This window comes from Rattus norvegicus, chromosome Y (genome assembly GCF_021556685.1).
Source record: "Rattus norvegicus strain SHRSP/BbbUtx chromosome Y, alternate assembly SHRSP_T2T, whole genome shotgun sequence".
Classification (NCBI taxonomy): domain Eukaryota; kingdom Metazoa; phylum Chordata; class Mammalia; order Rodentia; family Muridae; genus Rattus; species Rattus norvegicus.
This window is the reverse complement of record NC_141555.1, coordinates 56834490-56854676: the sequence shown is the minus strand read 5'-3', so window position 1 is coordinate 56854676 and position 20187 is coordinate 56834490.

The following is a 20187-nucleotide window of genomic DNA, read 5'->3' as shown; positions in this document are numbered from 1 at the left end:
TTATTATGGAATAAATATTGTAGTATTAGCTTAGTGGTTAAGAGCACTTACTGCTCTTAAGAGCAAACACGTTCAGTTTCCAACATCCATTAAGCCACTTGCAACCAGCTGTAAAAGCAGCTCCAGAAGATCTGACATCTTCTGTTCTCCCCAGGTGCCTGTGTTCATGTGCACAAATCTATACATAGATGTTCACACATAACAGATCATTAAAATAAAAAAAAATTATGAATGTATTTTCTGCACAAATTTTGAATAGTAAGCATTCTACATATCCAAACACAATTCATGCAGTGTAATAAGAATGGAGAAAATTGCCAAATAGCATAAAGAGTCAATTAAGGATTAATGCTTAACAGTTCAGTAAGTATAAAACGCTAAATTTCACGATTGAATTGCAATGTAGATGTTAGAAAGTAACTAGCATTTGAATTTATGAGTGAAACTATTTTAAAATTTAATTTATTTATTTACATTCCTGCAATTGTGCCATGTCCCCTCCAACAGATCCTCATCCCATTCCACCTCTTCCTCCCCTGACTCTAAGAGGATACTCCGCAGACCCTGCCAGGCACCAAAATCCCTGTGGCCTCAAGTCTCTCAAGGATTAGGCCAGACCAGGCCGTCCTCTGCTATACATGTGTCAGGGCATCAGACCAACTTGTGTATCCTGCCTGGTTGGTGGCTCAGTGTCTGGGTGATCTCAGCAGTCCAGATTAGTTGCAAATTCTGGTCTTCCTATATAGGTTGCCCTCCGCTTCAACATTGTCAATCCTTCCCCTAATTAAAGAATTAACTGAAGTCAGAGACTGATACCTTTTTAAAATATGTGTACCATTTAATTTTGAATGGTATAGTATGGGTTCTCATATAAAATTGATGGCAATATATATTTACTACAGTCTTGTGAGATGGAAATGTGGCAGTATTTATACAAGTATTACATTACTTAACAGCCTTGACATCGTTCCAAAAACATGTTTTGTAATTTATACAAAATATAATGTAAATAGTCGCCACTGAGTACAGAGTCTGAATCAGTGTCCATGCTGCTTTTCTATAGCGAACTTTAGTTAATGAAAATGAAAATAATTTGAATGGCACAATTAGGTTATTATTTGAACAAATGAGTACACTACCATTTATTAAATGCATGATATTACATGAAGATATTCCTCATGCACATGTATTCAAGATATATTGTTAATTGAAAAACAAATGACAGAATATTGCATTATGTAATCAAACTTCATAAACAGAAAATTTACATATATTCTATAATTTTGTCAATGTAGAGCAAACCTGCTACAAGAGCATGGGAGGCAGGAGAAAAAATACTCGCAGTTCTAGTTCAATTTGAGATACACAATGAGACCCAATTTTTAAATCAAATAGAGCAGACTTGAAAGAATATCTTCCAAACTTTCTTCGTGGATACACTTAGAAGTTTCAAGAAAGCAAGTTATTTTTTGACAATTCCATACATGCACAACACATGTATGGAAGACCTCTACACTGTCAACCTCATCCTCCCCAACCAACATACCCTCTTTGGACTGAATCCTGATAGAACCTGCATATCTTTATATTTTCCTTCATGACCCCCTGGATATAACCTGAGCCTTTTCGGTGAACATGGGCGTGAAGCTATACATTTAACCACTAGTAAGACACCATGGCCTACATAATTTTTTTTTTATTTTCCAGCACTTCCCTTAATTCCTTTGAATAGGCAGGATCAATATAATTTAGCGTCTGTTCAGATAGATGTAACTACTGTGAGTTCTTGAGTGCCACAAGTGTATCATGCTCAGAGGACAGCATCTCACAGATCTCCTTACCTATTAATTAACCCTTGAAAGAAGTCAAACCTTGCACATCACCTTATCTCTAAACTGGAAGTTATCTCCAATGGGTAATCATTTGAAAATGAAAACTTAGTTTTCTCCAAGGAATCTCACTGGGTACACAAACTAATTTTAAGAGTAGACTGTATAAAGCACTAAGGGAACTGAACATCATCTTTGGAGGATCCTTGTCTCATAATGGGTCAGGACTTTTTCTTCATAATTTTTCTTCCTTTTGTTATTTGTTTATTTATCTATTAATTTTTACTTGGTATGTTTTGTGTATATATTGTTTCCTGGTTTTATGTTTCCATGGAATTCCTGAGTGTGTGAATGGAAGTCTGTGTTTCTATGTATGTATCTGATTCTTTCAGCCTGCATTGGCTCTTTTCTATCTGCTTGTTTGTTCTACTCCAGGTCATTAAATTTCATTTTATTTTTATCCTTTAGATGACTTTTTGTTTTCTAGTGAGAAACAGAAGAATGTAGATGCAGACGACTAGAGAGGCATAGAAGAATGGGGAAATAGAGGGAAGGGAAATCATAATTCAAATATGTTGCACGACAAAGTCTAATTTTAAGAAAAGAATTTTAAAAACATACTTTCTAGGACCTGTCTGCCCCCTTTTCTAAAAGTCATAACTAGCTTCATATCAAAACTTAATGAAAATATTTCAAACCCTTTCGAAGGCACAGAAATTGATTTGTTTACAGCCATTCTGGAACTGACACTATTGGAGTGAAGCTTCTGTAGAGTTGCAATAATGCAGTAGGAGAGTCTTTAAATGCTTTCAGAGACTTCAATCCACTGAGGTTCAATGGGAGTTTCACATGATGGTTGTTACAAGTTTTGAATGGGAAGATATACATTTTCGATACTTCAGTTTTCATGAAACTCTTCAAGATCAAATTAAATGTTGTACGGGTTACAATCATGTCATAGGTATGTTCCTTTGAAATTTTCAAAATTCAACCAAGTAATACTAAAATATCATTAATAAATCAGAACATATTGTATCCTAAGAACATATCAACATGACAATTAAGAAATAGAGGTAAATGTGTATTAGTGGATAAAAGCTGTTTCTGGAGAGGCAGTATTCTATTTCTGGGACAATTTCACTTCGTTGGTAGATGGGTTAAATCAAAGTCTGATAATGAAGGCCTTGCTGTAAAAGACCATTCTCTCACTAAGGGAATCCCAAACCCTGTTGTATAGGGCCCTAGCATTTCAATCAATCATCTGAAGCAACTTTTGCAATATCTTTATAACATTAAAATGACTGGACAGGACTTAGTATTCATTAATATCTCTTCTTCAAGCACAATATTTCTCATTTCATTCTTTGGTGTATCAAAATTCTAAATTCAATTTCATGTAAATTAGATGATGAAGGTGATGATGATGTTGAGATGATGGTGGGGGTGGGGTGGTGGTAGTGGTGAAGATGATGAAGAAGAGGTCAAAAACCATCTATTGGGACAGAGAAAAAGTTCATACTATCTTCAGTGTTTTTCCTTTCTTTAGTGTGTCTAGGATCGACAGTGAGAAATAATCTATTGTCAGTGCTATGTTGGGAAGGAGAGGTTTAAGCTCATCAAAAGCCTACAAAACACCAGAAGAGAAAGCAAAATTTGTCATGAGAAATTTATTTCTATTCTCAAAAGAAATCTTTAACATAACCATAGCAATGAATCTATATAATTTTGTGAGGCAGCAAATTGCCTTTCAGAGTTTAGCTAATTAATATAAAGTGATCATGTACAGAGTGAAATCCCTGGCTGTCAGGACCAAAGGCCATGGATTTTAGATCTTGTTGTCCTAGGATTTTAAAAATGAATGATATAATTGATGGCAATGTGCAACCCTAAAACTCTTACCATATTAGTCACAAGGACACCATAATATATGCTGTTAATCAGGTTAGAACTTTTATATTCATATATATTCAGAGTTTCAAAGAGTAAAATTGTTGAGGTTAAGAACAGGGCATTTTTCGGTTTACATTTCAATCTCTAGTATGCAGTTTGGTTTCGGTGGATCATTACACAGTGTTTCATTTTATTTTATTTGAACAGGTGATATAAGTTAACTGTACAGATTAATGAGCCTCAGTTTGATATTTTCATAATGCAGAGAGCATGCACTGAAAAATGTAACTATGTTTTTTCACTGACTTTTCTGCAACTTAACAAAAGTTAGGATACTCTATTCTACTTTTAGGGAAAAATGACTTCCATAGGATATAAAAATCCTTAATATATTTTCAGAACTTTTTTCTTGTTTTAGAATTTATGTTTACAATGTACCTTGATCACACCAATCCTTAACTTTGTTCTACTCTCTCTGGATTCATTCCCTTTTCCAGCTTCATGTCCTTTATATTTTCCTGTTTTATTTTGTTTATAATTCATTGGTTCACTGAGTACTGCCTGCTGGGATCTTCCCTAATTCATTGTCTTAATTGTGGATAGGACTTGTTTTCCAATTCCATTTTCTGCAATGATTTTGGCAAAAATGTGGCTCGGCTATAGAATGAGTATAACAGTGTAAATATTGTGGACCTATTTCAAATGATAAACTCCCAAATCCTTATTTTATCCCAAAATCACCAGACATCAGTAAAGCAAGGGACAACATGGACTATAGAATTCGTGTTATCTAGTCCCATTTGATATCAATTCTGCATTATCTACCTTACTGTGTTCCTGTGGCCAGACTTGAGTTTTGTGGATATTTTACCATGATTATTCTTCAGGAAGAATAAGATACAAGAGGAAAAACAGGGAGAGGTATGGCTTGAGGTCCAGTGAAACCTCAACTCAATATGTTCATTAGAACAGGAGGGAGTCTATTTGGCATTGTCCTTTGTATATTCTACATTCTTGACATATTGCACAGAATCTATGTGAAAATTCTAGCTATTCCCATAGCGTTAGGAGCCACACAGAGGAGATTATATATCTATATCTATATCTATATTTATATCAATATCTATATCTATGTCTATAAATCACCAAAACTAGATAAGATTGATGAAGGTAATAAGGGCATTCTTCCAGAAACCAGATATAGATATTTTCTGAGAGACATAGCTAGAGCATATTATATACAAGTGAATGTGTTCATGTAAAAATATAAAAATAAAAAATAAAATTTTCTTTTAGCCTGCTAGCTCTGGCACCGTAGTTTCTGAAATTCTCTGCTAGATATCTTGGCAGAAACATAATCTCTCTCCTGCTGTGCAATGTTTCATGACACCACACACTTTCCTATACTCAAACCCTCACATAATAAACACACAACACAATAATCTTTGATCCAGTTGATTAGATATAATTAATCCACTTAAACATACAAATCTGGGTACCATCCATCCCTTAGGAACATTAATAACGACCTGTAAATACACAGAGCAGAATCATAAATTCACCAACCATGGCTTCTCACTCTGTCATCTTCTTTTCTCTCTTTTTTCCCCAGTCTCCTCCTCTTCCTTCAAACATCTCTCCTGCCCATTCTTCCTTCTCCTCCCATGAAAACACTCCTTCTATCCTGTTCCTGCCACTCACATATACTTTACAAATTCAATGGGGAGGTGGTTCTGCCAAAGTAACCTGAGTTCTGAGCACAGGATTATGCAGCTGACCTTGGGGCAGTGGAATTAGCATTAAACACAGATAACTTCAGTGCAAACCACAACATGAAGCCTAGTGGCAAACCAGTGAACTGAAAACGGACTTCTTGTTGGTCGATTTTGAGAAAGGATTAGAAGAGGTTAAGGTGCAGTCAACCCCATAGGAACAACAATGTCAAGGAAGAAGAGCTGTCTGGTAGTAGACCAATATTCAAAAATGTACATGAACAGACCTATGGCTCCAATTTCATATGTGGAAGAGGATGGACTTGGTGAGCACCAATTGAAGAAGTCCTTGTTCCTCCCTAGTTTTGACACCAAGTTCAAGTAATGTCAATGGTAATAAAGAGGGTTATAGAATAAGGGGAGAAGGACCAGTTAGGGATCTTATGGGCAGGAAACTGGGCAAGGAAATAACATTTTAAATGTAAATATAAAAACATCCACTTAAGAAAAGAAATAAAATTTGCTAAACAATGAAATATATAAAAGAAAAGGAAACTGCCAACTAATCAAACCTATTGACTTGGAAATCTAAAATGATAATCAATGTAATACTATTGGAAAGACTGAGATGATGAAGTCTGAACTACAGCACTTCTCTCTCCCTGATAGGAGTGTCAGACAGAAACTGCAATATAGGAATCCAAAACATTGAAGAGTTTACTCTGAGCTGAGGACACAATACTTGTCCATCCCATTTTTCTTAGTAACTTTCTCTTTTTGACAAAAAGTATAAAGTCCATGACCTGTCAAGGATACAACTGTGCCCTTCACAACACTTGGCTTTAGGAATAAGAAATGAATTATATAAACTCTCTGACTTCCAGGAAGCAAAAGAACAGGGAAGTCCAGATCCTTCTGAGAGGTTCCTGGCTCCTGATTCCCATATGTAGAATGCTCAAATCAAGGCTATCTCTTCAGAGATACCACTCAACACCTAACAAGAACTCACTGAGCTTTCCGAAAAACCACATATTTCTTCCTTGTTTTTTTTATATCGAGTAAGAAGGGCAGCTTCCTTCTCCCCATTTCCAATCTCTTCATCCTCTTTGTTCTCACTCCCCAATTTGCTCTGAATTAGAAGTATTCTCCACAAAATAATCTAGTGCTCTCCAAGTTACAAGAGAGTTTTCAGGGAATGCCTAATGATGATGGCACTGAGAACTGCCATGGCCTACCTGCTGAACACCTTTCCTTACATTGACCAAATTCTAGTTCACACTTTCCTGGTATGTGTCCTGTTACACAGTAGAAACCTATTCATAACCCATCTCTCTAAAGCTAGAGACTTCTCTCTGCTTCACTAGTGGTTACATGTTCTGAATGGAGAAAATTAGACAGGGTAGAAAAGATTTAGGAACATGGAGTGTAGGAGATAATTCTAGATAATATTTATATTCCCAGTTTCATTCCATTGGTATACAGTTCAATTTTCTGTGTTTTCTCTGTTTGACAAAGGAGAGTATTTTCCCTACAGACCTTTAATTTAATGAATATGTATTTCAATTCCATATGGTTAATTCCTGATAGGGGATGTTGTAAATATTCCTCAATGTGTACTCAATAATTATGTTTTCCAATTCCATTTTCTGCAATGATTTTGGTCACAAAGGGGGCCCAGCTATAGAGTGAGTATAACAGCGTAAATACTGTATACTTACTTAAAATGATAAACTCCCAAATCCTTATTTTAACAAACAGTTACCAGACATCAGGAAAGCAAAGGACAACATAGACTATTGAATTCGGTTATCTAGTCCCATTTGATATCAGTACTACCCTATCTAGCTTCCAGTGTTCCAGTGGCCAGACCTGAGGGTTTAGGATGTTTTACCATGATTCTTTCTTAAAGCCTAAAGTAAGATACCAGATGATGGGGAGGAAGAAGAATGGCTTGAGGACCAGTTATAAGTCTACTTCAATAGGTTCATAAAAACAGGACAGAGTCTATTTGCATTGTCATTTCTTAATTTTACATTCTTGACATAGTTGGGCAAAATCCATGTAAACATTCCACTTGACAAAATAGGTGTAAGAGTAACCAAAACTATATTTTTACTCATCAGCCAACCAAACTAGATAAGATGATGAGGGTAAGAAGTGCATTCTGCCAGGAACTAGAAATAAATGCTTTAGTTGGGGATTTGACCTCGGATTCTCCTAGAAAATTGACTGATGAAGCAAGGGAAGCTTTAAAGAAGGTTGAAAAAGGATTATAAGGTGCAAATTTGCATCGATGAAGGAGGGTGCAGACATTGTGCTATGCATTCTAGACACCTACATGCAGCCCACAGGACTGTTGTGGCAAGATGGCCCTCTGCTTTGGGTTTTTCCCAAGGCTTCTCTAGCTAGATCGGTAGAGTATATTCCTACAGCAGTTGCACGATTAGCCCTGAATGGGATCCAACAGTGCATACAATTTTTTGGTGTTTCCCCAACCTCAATCATAGTGTACTATACAAGTCAGCAGATGAAGATCTTGTGTGGTACTGTGGACGATTGGGATATATTACTCTGTGGATTCCATGGAGAGATAGATAATCATTATCCAAAACACTCCTTGCTATCCTTCTTTAAAGAACATCCCATGATCTTTCTAAGGTTACCTCCAGTGTTCTTATACAGGGGGCGCCAAACATTTTTATGGATGGATCCAAAAATGGCTGGGGAGATTATGTGATTGACCATCAAGAGACAATTTTGTGTCAATATCAACCTGGCTGTCCACATATAATTGAACTCAAGATTGTTCAGGAAGTGTATAAAAATTGTTCCTTTGCCTTTAATTTGCTCTCTGATTCATCATATTTGTTAATGCAGTTAAGATATTAGAAGTGACTGGCCCTATTCAAATTATCAGGATGGTATGCCAGCTGGTTAGGGAACATCAGGAATTGATCTGAAAAAGAGGGCACACGTGTTTGTCCAACATATTAGAGCTCATAAAGGTTTAACTGTTCCTCTCAGTGAGTGAAATGATCTTGCGGATAGATGTACCTGAATGTAGTTCATCTTCTTAAGCTCATAATTTGATGAAGCCCGACAGTTTCATAAATAATTCATTGTGCCTACTAACACCTTAGAGCAGAAGTTTCATCTGTCTTGAGCAGATGCTCAACAGACAGTTTTAGGATGTCAAAAGTGTATCACCTTTCATCATCACCCTAGTATAGGGGTTAATCCTAGAGGCCTCTTGCCCCTAAAGATTTGGCAAATGGATGTAACTCACATGTCTGGAATTGGGACTCTAAAATACATTCATGTTTCTGTGGATACTTGTTCAGGTGTCTTTCACGCTACCCCTATGAGTGGAGAAAAGGCACACAATGTTATTGGACACTGCCTATAAGCCTGGGCCGCTTGGGGAAAGCCTCAACACTTAAAAACTAATAATGTCCCAGCATAAACTTCCAAATCTTTCAAATGAGCCATGGCCTGCCTTATAATCCCCAACGTCAAGGTATTGTTGAGCAAGCCCATCGTACCCTGAAGGAATGAGTAATTAAACAAAAAGGGGGAATAGGCCATGGTTGAACCCCCAAAGAACAGAAACGCTTAGACCCTTTTACTCTTAATTTTTTTAAAATTTTGGTTGATGATGGCCTTTCTGCCGCTTACTGACAACTGTGTCAGGCGGGAAAGTTGAAAGGTTATGTGAAATGGAAAGATGTGATCACTAGCTTATGGCATGGGGCAGATCCCGTGTTGGAATGTGCAAGAGGGTCTGTTTGTGTGTTTCCACAGGACCCGCAGGATCCGTTGTGGGTCCCTGAAAGATTGACCAGGAGGTGCAACAAGAATGAAGATCCTGCTGTTGCTGACACTTCTTGGTGAGACCCAAATGCTGGTCCAAATGGCACCCCTGTTGGCGATATTATCGGTGTTCCCGAGTCTCATGCCAATACGTCATGACTTTTAAATCCACTCCTCTACTTTGTCTAAAAAGTTTTTAAGTTATCTGCTAGGTAATTGGACAGGATAATTCGATTTCTTAATGGATCAGCTATGTGTAGCTTTCGTGACGGTGAACTCCACACGTGAAGATGCTAGACTGGCTACGGGATTGTCATCTTGGATTGACGCTGCTATGAATCATCTGAGGAAGTGGGCAGGTATGGGAACCCTAACTGGACTCTTGCTGCTGGTCTCCATAGTGCGCCTGTGTTGTCTCTGTAGAATGAGTTTTGATCAGAGGCGGCAAGCGGTTATGGTGGTACAGGTATTTGCAGCCACTGAAGCAGGACAGTCTCCTCAAACCTGGCTCACGGTTATTCAGAAGACCTTGTTGTACCTCCCGCCTGAGTATGTGTGAGTGACCCTGCCCAGAGATGGGCTACCTCCCTTCTATCTAAGGCATGGAACATTGTTAGAGACGAGGTGTCCTAAGACTGGTTTAATGAACAGATGTTCCTAAGACAGGGAGTTGGGGGGGGGTGCTACACTCAGCGGTGCCTTTGAATGCTTGAAAAATTAAACAAAAAGTGGGAACTATAGGCAGCTGCGACATGGCATGCCTCAAAGATGACACTGGTTTCCGCCTTCCACCCTCTCAATGGTGAGCGCTCCTTGTATTAAGCAAGTCCTTATTTGAGTATGCCTGCCTGGCCTGATAGCTTCTGCGTAGTGACAGCTGATCTGCATGACCCATTAGCTTGCTGGGATTGGCCAGCAGTAGCTATTTAAGTGTGCTCCGGGGGTTCCTCGGAGTCAGAAGATCGTTATCAACGTTCCTGAGTAAAACTGCTTGAAGAAGACCTTGTTGGTCGTGTCTTCATTGCTGCTCGAGTTTGGGCGTGACAAGGGACTTGGTAAATATTCCTCAATGTGTACTCAAAAATTTTGTTTTCCAATTCAATTCTCTGCAATGATTTTGGTCACAAAAGGGGCCCAGGTATAGAGTGAGTATAAAATTGTAAATACTGTGTACCTACTTAAAATGATAATCTCCCAAATCCTTATTTTATCGAAAAATTACCAGATATCAGGAAAGCAAAGGACAACATGGACTATTGAATTCGGTTTCTTGTCTCATTTGATATCAGTACTACACTACCGAGCTTCTAGTATTCCAAAGGCCTGACTTGAGGTTTTAGGATGTTTTAACATGATTCTATCTTAAGACCAAACATAAGATACCAGATGATGGCAGGGAGAAGAATGGCTTGAGGACCAGTTAAACATCCACTTCAATAGGTTTATAAAAAAGGAAGGAGTATTTTTGAAATGGTCATTTGTGAGTTCTATGTTCTTGACATAGTTGGGTAGAATCCATGTTAATATTCCACTTCACCACATAGGTGTAGGAGAAACATAGGAGAGGTGTAGGAGAAATATATATGTATACATCAGCAATAAAACTAGATAAGATTGATGAAGGTAGGAAGTGCAATCTGCCAGGACCAGGATATAAATATTTCCTGAGAGACACAGATGCAGCATGTCAAATACATAAATGAATGCTAGTAGTAAACCAGTGAACTGAAAACGGACCTCTTGTTGGTAAATTTTGAAAAAGGGTAGAGGATGGTGTTTTCAAATCCATACGAACAACAATGAATATGAAATGAATAATATAAACTCACTGAATTTTAGGAACCATAAGAACAGGGAAGTCCAGATGCTTCTGAGAAGCTCGCAGCTCATGATTCCCATATGTTCAAGGCTCAGATAAAGGCAATCTCTTTAGCGATCCCACACAACTCCTATCTTAGACTCACTGAGCTTTCCAAGGACCACATATGCCTTTCTTTTTTTTTAACACCAAGACAGAAAGCCAGCTTAATCCCCTTCTCATATCTCTTCATCTTCTATTTTCTCTCCCAAATGACAGTTTACTCTGAATTAGAGGCCAATTAGTAAACCCTAGAGATAATGAAGGGACATCTAAAGATCAGTTGGAGTCACTGCAATACTTGTGATATCACAGAAGAAGCTATGGCTCTCTAGGATATCAGACATTTTTCATGAATGTCTCTAAGTCCTGCCATGGCCTATCTGCTAAAGAGCTTTCCTTACATTGACCGGATTCAATGGTGCCCTTTCCAGGTGTGTCTCCTGTGACACAGTGGAAACCTTTATGTACTCCATCTCTCTAAAGCTAGAGACTTCTCTTTGCTTCATTAGTGGTTACATGCCCTGAATGGAGAAAGTTAGTCAGGGTTTGGCATGGGTAGAAAAGATTTAGGAATATTGAGTTGAGGAGATTCTTCTAGATAATAATTAATTCCCAAGTTCATTCATTCATTGTGACATACAGTTCAATTTTCTAGGTTTTCTTTGTTTCCCAAAGGCCAGTTTCTCCCTACAGACATTTAGTTGAATGAATATTGTATTTCACTTTCTTAATGTACATTCCTTGATAGGGGACTTTATAAATATTCCTTAATGTGTACTCAAAAGTTCTGTTTTACAATTCCATTCTTTGCAATGATTTTGGCAACAAAGGGGGCCCAGCTCTAGAGTGAATATATATATATATACATATGTATATATGTATATATGTATATATGTATATATGTATATATGTATATATGTATATATGTATATATGTATATATGTATATATGTATATATGTATATATGTATATATGTATATATGTATATATGTATATATGTATATATGTGTATATGTATACGTGTGTGTGTGTGTGTGTGTGTGTGTGTGTGTGTGTGTGTGTGTGTGTGTGACACATGTCCTGCAGACCCTGAATGGCCATTCCTTCAGTTTCCTAAAAACAATGCCTCCCTACACCTCTTATGGATATTTATTACCCTTTTAAGGGAGGACGGAAACATCTGCATTTTGGTCCTCCTTCTTGAGTTTCATGTGGTCTGTGCATTGTATCATAGGTAATTAGATCATTTGTGCTGATGTAAAATTATCAATGATTGCATACTTTGTGTGTTTTTCTGTGATTGGGTAACCACACTCAGGATGATATTTTCTAGGTCCATCCACTTACCTATGAATTTCATGCACTCATTGTTTTTGATAGCGGAGTAGTAGTCCTTTGTGTAAATATACACCATTTTCTGTATCCATTCCTCTGGTGGAGGGCATCTGGCTGAGGAAGCAGGGTGAACCTGAAACATCTCTGGCTCTCTAGCATGCAGAGGTTGCATGCAATTTCTAAATCACATCAGTCACCGAAAATAACTAGGGTAAAAATCTCTAACAGAGGGATGGCAGCCATTACTGGAGAAGGAAATGGCTTTGATGTGTGTAAGAACAATCTGCTCATGCCATGACCATTCAGTCAACCCAAACATCATGGGATGAGGAGATCTAGATTTAGAGACTTAATGTTTAAAGTTTACTTGGGAAATTTTAGCCTGCTCACCATGGTTCACTGTTATCAGGAATAATTTGGAGTGGAATACTATGCAGCTATGAAAAAAGGACATTGTGAATCTGTGGTCAACTAGATGGAACGAGTTGACAAACCTGAAACTCCTCTGGGTGAGATCATTGAAGAACTTGAGAAAAAGGAACACTGGGCCTGGATCACTGAAGAAACAGATGTCCATAGAAAATACTAGAGATATGACTGAGGAAGAAACAGCTGTGTTTCTGGACTATGGAGCAATGGTTAGAGCCCCTACAAAGGGAGATATCTATTAACAGAAAATTTGATCCAGAAATACTGTTGAGGAAAGCTTGTTGGAATTTCCGAACCCAATGAGCCCATAAAGAAAACACACTATCTGGTTATTATAATTATAATGTATAAATGTGTGCAGATCTAACGGTATCATAATGTATTTCCCAACCATAAAACCCCTTGCTACAAGTGCTTTCTCCAGTCCATATGGATTGTTTCCATCCTCCTCTTCTTCTTCAGTCCTCTCCCTTCCCCTCTTATCCACCTCTGCCTCTCTACCTAACCCCGCCGTCAACCTCCAGTACCAACTTTACCCTGGCTCTCAGTAATAGGCTCTAGCATTTACTAACTGGTTAAAATGGGAAGAAGGTTCATATGCAATCACGATAACCTGAGTCCATGATAGAGGGCCAGGTCTGGGGAAACCTCCTTTGAGGAAGCAGATAAATTGATGATTGATGATTGAGGCCACCATTTTGAGGAAATAATACTTTTATCAGCCCCAGTATCCAGTATGCCTTCGAATTTCTTTCCATTAATTTCTAAACTCAATTTTTGGCGGTTGTTAAGGTGAACTACCAAGTTTGCCGAATCATTACCAGTGGACCCCATAGGCCCATTGTTATCCTGTATAGTGGCCTGGGAGCATGGAAGGAGTAATACCTGTGCTATTCTATCTCTTTATTTAAGGAAAAAAAAAAACATCGGGACTTGAACAAAGAATCTGAACATCAAGAGAGTGCTGAGCTTCAACAAGGCCTGGATGGACTATCAGTCCTTGTAGGGGAAGAGTTCCTCTCTCAAGGACAAGACCTACGGTTCGCGGGGGTAGAGGCCCCACAGTCTGAGCAGGAATTGGCTGAATGCCCATCTGGGGCATTAGAAAGAAGTCGGAGGTGGAACGCAGGTCCAATTTTGTGTCGCCTCTTGGGGGACCTCCTCTGCCAGGGTCATGGCCCTGTGAAAGTGGTTCCCATATCTTTGAGGGCCATGGGACCGGGGGCCCACCAGCCCATTTTTTGACATGTAATTAGGCCGAGTTTCAAAAGGATGGAGTACTTTACCTTTAATGTCTCTCACTGATCGACACTGGTCAGCCCCATGGTAACCTTTGCCATATCGGACACAGAGGGTTGCAGACCCCCTGTCTCCTCTTGTCATCCTGCATTCTCTTTTTAGATGGTCTGTTTTCCCACATTGAAAGCATGATCTCTTATCTGTCCTTTTAACGGGGCGTCGCTGGGACTGGAGAATGTCGCCCGCCAGGCCTGCATTAGAAGGGGACTTTCAAGTTCCCTGCAAACTCTAAACCAATCCTGTAGGCGTTTATTTCTTTGGGGGGCTATGACTGCTTGGTACTCATGGGTGGCTTGCTCGAAAACGAGCTGTTCTATAAGCGGTGCTGCTTGTTCAGGATCGCCAAAGATTTGTCCTCCAGCCTCTGTCATTCTAGCTACAAAATCTGAGAAATTTTCCTGGGGTCCCTGAATGATTTTTGTAAGTTGATTATCGATCCCTCCTCTCCTGGGGAGTGCCTTCCAGGCTCTAATAGCCGTTCTGGAGACCTGAGCATAGGTGCCACAGTGGTAAGCAGACTGGTCAGCTGCAAAGAGTTCGAAAGTCCATTCCTGTTGCTCAGGTGTTAAGGCCGTAGCATTCACTCTGGCATGTGTTTGGGCTTCCTCATACCAGAGTGCTTTCCATTCCATGTATTGGCCCATGCTGGCAAGTGCCGCCTTAGCAATCATCTGCCAATCAGCTGGTGTCAATGCCATCATGGCCAACCTGTCGATTTGTGTTAGAGTAAAGTTGGCTGTGACTCCATACTTTCTAACTGATTCTGCTAATTCCTTAATCTGATTATATTCAACAGGAGCATAGACCCGTCCTCCCTCTGGAGTCTCAAAGACAGGAAATGTCATACTCAGCTTTCTTCTCACCCTCTTGGGGACTAGTAAGAAGGCATGTGAGCGTGTCTCATATGGAGGGGGCGCCGTTGGTGGCGGCTGCGCTAGAAGCCTTCTATTACTTCCCCTACGTTCATCAGTGTAATATCTTTCCTCCTGATATTTAGCTGTTTCCTCATCTAGCTAGGCCTCCTCCTCTGAGTCTAAGGTTTTATTTTCAGAGCTTTCAGAACTGTTGAGGTTCAGCGCTTCTAGCTCTTTCACCGGGTATAGACTGGCTCCCCCTCCTGGTTTGTGTGTAAAGGAGGAAGTGCCGGATTCTGAAAATTACAACGATCACTTGTCCGTGGACTTACCGGGTGGGCCTTTTTTCTTTCTTAGGACATCCTTTTCCTTGCACGTGCCCATCCTCTCACTATGTTCGTTTTCTGACATGCAGTCCTGGACTACTTCGAGAGTGGCCTGTCCTTCTACTACTGCTGCCTTACACATTTCATCCTCTAAACAATTCTTAACCATCTTCCATATAGCTTTGGTCCCTAGGCACAGATCCTTTTCGGACAATTTTCTGTCGAGGTCCTTTCCAAGTTTTTTCCATGAGGCAATTGTAAACGAGCCTGAACATGCAAACCAAGGAGCCACCCTCTCCACCTTCTTCAGAAAGTTTTTAAGTGTTCTTCTTCCAATTTTGATTTCCATCTGCTTTAACACTGTTCCAAGGCCGGGACCACAGACAGTGAGTATCCCATGATGGGCCAGGAAAGCCAGCGGCTTATCTACGTTTGTCTGACAGGGCGTGAGGTGAAAGGGTAGAGACAGACATGCCGCTCTCTTATGTACGGGAGTCTTACATGCACCTCCCCGGAAGGTGCCGCTTATCTACGTCGGCCTTATCGTGTTCTTGCTCCTCAACAGTCAAAAGGGAAGGTAAAAGGGAGCTGCATGAAGCTCACTTATTTACGAGAGACTGAAACGTGCCTTCAGCTGCTGTCATGTATTCTTATCAGACCAACCACACCGAAATCTTCCTTTTAACAGTGAAAACGGTGAAAACAGAACATAATAATAAGAAAGAGTATGGTGGCTCCAAGGACAAATACTTTAGCTTCAAAAAATCCTTCCCAAGGTGGTGACACCCCAGACCAAAGTCCAAGATTGCCATGCCTCTCCGAACGTACCTGCCAGCAGTTCTGAATCCTCCTTGTCACCAAGAGGTCTCTGATGGTGCTGAAGATGGCGAGGTCTATTCTGGGTTTTGGCACCAGATGTCCCGCGCTAAGTCTCGCCAGCAAGAACGACACGGCACACACAAATCCTGCTGCAGAAAAGCTTTAATGCATCTTGAGAGGGAGAGTATAAGCTAACAATGCGGAGACCCTGAGTGAGGAATAACCATCCCTTATATAGGAAACTATCCTCACCTAGGACGTGTCACTCTCTCACAGGTCGGTGCCAATCATGCCAGATGACATACCAAAGAATACTTGTCCCATTGAGTAAAGAAGATACCAGGCGCCTGTGTATTGCCCTTCTTACTAGGTGCGTCCTGCCGGGTGCCGGCACCATCTTGTAATGGAGTATGTAAGGGCAGCTCCTCACATCCCACCATGTGTGTATGAACTCTACTGGGGTCTCCAGTCTATAATCGTATTCACTTTTGGTCCATCATTTCCTACCAAAAGGAGAAGAAACCCAGCTCCATCTTAAATGACACTGAGAAGCAGGCCGCTTATGGCGTGTAGGACAATACTAAGTAGCAGCAACACAGACATATACTTACATGTATACAGACAGGCATGACATATATATCCCCATGCATATGTACACCAAGAACCTGTGCACACATGCATGCATGCACACATAAACATACATACATGACACTCACTGATAATTTTATAAATACACATATACATAGTATCGTGTGTGCACTTAGTTTCACACATGTGATATCTTTGTTCTGTATATATGCAATATACTATATATATATTACATACACACACATATATATATAGATAATATATATATATATATATACAACACACACACACACACACACACACATATATATATATATATATATATATATATATATATATATATATATTCCTAGTTTTGTGGTATCTGATTTCAGTATTCACCCTAGAAAGAGTCAGCCATTTGATACCCATTCCTAAAGATTTTTCTTTTAAAATGCATGACTGGAAATAAGCATGTCACTAGGTGAGTAAACTGTCTGCCTCACATATTAGTCTGCTTCTCTACAGCTGTGATAAAACACTCTAGCCAAAAACAACTTGTAGAAGGAAAACACATCTTTGGCTTGCACCTTGGCTTACCAGATTTGTAGGCAGTCAGAGAGGAACCCGAGGAGAGAATTACAAAGGAATACTGCTCACAGCCTTACTCACTAGCCCATGCTTAGTTGGTGTTCTCATGAAGACCAGACACCCTGGCCTAGGAATGATGACACCCACAGTGGGCTGGGCCCAGCTTCATCTACTGAAAGTCAAGAAAGTCTCTCACACATTTGGTCACAAGCCAATCTAATGGAGGCAGTTCTTCAGTTGAGGTTCTCTCTTCTCAGGTGACTCTATGTCAAGTCTCTTCTAAGTTATATCAAGATGTCAGTGAAAACTAACCAGGATACTTCATAAGCATTAAGAACTGGGTTTGATTCCCAGAACCCACATCAAAATGTGATTGTAAAGTCTTCTAATGCCAGTTGGGGAAACAAGGACAGGATCCCCAGGATCTGCTGACCACCACAGCTGGCAGGATTGGTAAGCTGCTGGCCAATTAGAGACCCTGTCTAAAAACACAGACCAAGCCTGAGGATGAGGCCTGAGGTTGTTCTCTGACTCTAACTGAATGTGCAGATATATAAACTCATCTGCACTCATATGCATCTACACATACCCATGCACACACCTTAGATAAATAGATGATAGATATTAGATAAACAAATGGAAGATAGATAGCAAATAGACTAATTATAGATAGACAGATAGAAAAATGAAGAAAATAGACAGACAGAAAGATAGATAGATAGATAGTAAGTAGATGGATGGATGGATGGATAGATAGATGATAGACAAATGATAGATTAGATAGAAAAGATAGGCAGCCAGGCAGACAGACAGATAAGATAAATAGACAGCATTGTATTTGAATGCAAATACTACAGAGCAGATTGGAGTCCCCTCCTTCCCTTTCAGAACATAACCTGTATTACAGGGGAACTCACAGCTTCCCTCAGAAAACAAGCATCCTATTCCAGCAGAGAGGTGAAATCATGTTTATGTTTTCCCTACGCCTTCGTGGGTCAGCACTGTGTATCACAAGATGAAAAACATGCCACCATAATTAAGCGTTAATTTCATTGTGGCAGAAAATAAAACAACAGCACCTCAGTTAGCAAGGAAGGCTGCTCCAACCAATGACTACATTTCCCCTGAGCTTTGCTGAGACCTGGAGCAAGAACTGTGGATCCCAGGAGGCCCGAGCTCTCATGCAAGTTTCGTGGAGAGTGAAAAGGTCCTCGCCCTACACGAGTGATAGTTCTTCTTTAACTTTAATCAACTTTCTGTACTGGCTGTGTCCGCCCTGCTGCCCGTGAGGTCATTGTAGTGCTGTAGGTTCCTGAAGTATTGGATCTGGGTGGTAAACCAGTGTAGATGTGGATTGTACAAAGGCGTCCTGCCTGATGGTATCTGGACCAGCACAGAGGTGCAGGGATGAGGGGCGAGGATGAGGAACATCCTTCCTCCCCTGGGTCCTCTAGAACCTGTACCCAATACCCTGCATTAGCTTTGTTCCCTTAGCTACCTAGTTCTGGTTATGTTAACATAGGGTGACTTCTGCTACTTTTTAACCTACATGAATGTCTAGCAGCTTATGTTACGTGACTTATCCTGGGTAGACCTGAACAATGTGTGTTCACTTCATGTAGTCCTCCAACTACAAACTATTCCATCCAGGTCTACCTTATCATGGCTATTCAGGAGCAGACTAGTGACTCAGACAACTCTATCAGTGGAAAACCCACTCCAGCATGGATGACACCCAAAATAGCTACATCCTGTAGCGTTCAGTCCAACTAGCAGGCAGTTCGACCCAAGAAGCCCCCTTCATCATGGCTGCCCTCGACCCCCGGGGCAATTATTCTCATCTTATTGCTCTTTGGAACAATACCTGAGCGTCATAACCTTTGAGAATCTTAAGCCTTAAAGATTTCGTAAGCTTCCTGAATCTTCTGAGCTTCTTTCTTCCCTGCAGAAAGGAATGCTTCAATTCCAATGGATTCCCAACACAACCCATGAATAAATAAAGCAAAGGTCCCAAAACAACATTCATTCAGTTAATGTAACTAAACACAGAGCAAAGAACGTTCTTACTAGTGCTGTCCTTTGGATACCAAATGTCTCCCAAGGTCCTGTGCTAAGGGTGGAAGTACTATGGAGAATGGCTGTTGTTTCCCCAGCATCACATCCTAAGACCTAAGGTGTGTAGTGTGAAACAGCAAGGATACCTGCCCAACTCAAAGAAGAAGATACAAGAAACCCAGAGAGGAAAATAGCTAAACTTGCAACAACCTTGCCCGCCGCTAACAAAGTTTTGATTTACTTGAACGGAAGAAACTACATCTCCCAGCTCCACCCCTTTACTTTAATTAGCTCAAAATTTCAAACCACCAGTAAAGGGGCCCAGAATGATGCTACCGAAAACTGAGTTGAGCAAACAAAACTGTGTAATGAAGATGCACAGGAAACACAAGGGAGCCCGCAGCAAGCTGGGCTCAGTTCTACCCCTCAGGCTTTTGCCCACTCCCTTCTCCACAGAGTGGACCTGCCTTTGGAGGCAGAAATCCACAATTCTGCCCCTCTAAGCAGCCCTTACAAGCTCCCAGGGGAGTTAAGAAGGACTTCCTACACCATCAGCTGTGTCTCTTCCATGCTGACATGATTGAGACATGAAGCTTTGGGGAAGTGGAGAGAAGAGAGTCTTGCCTGGCAGAGAACAGTACTCACAGCTGTGCACATAAAGACCCATCCTAAATTCTGAGATGTTGATAAACAGATGGGAAGGAAGGAGACCCACACAGAGCAGTCCTGGGGCTGAGCAGATTTACCTTTTGTCTAGCACTAAGAGGAATAGTCCCACACATTCAGTACCACTGTCCAAGGAGAGGCTAC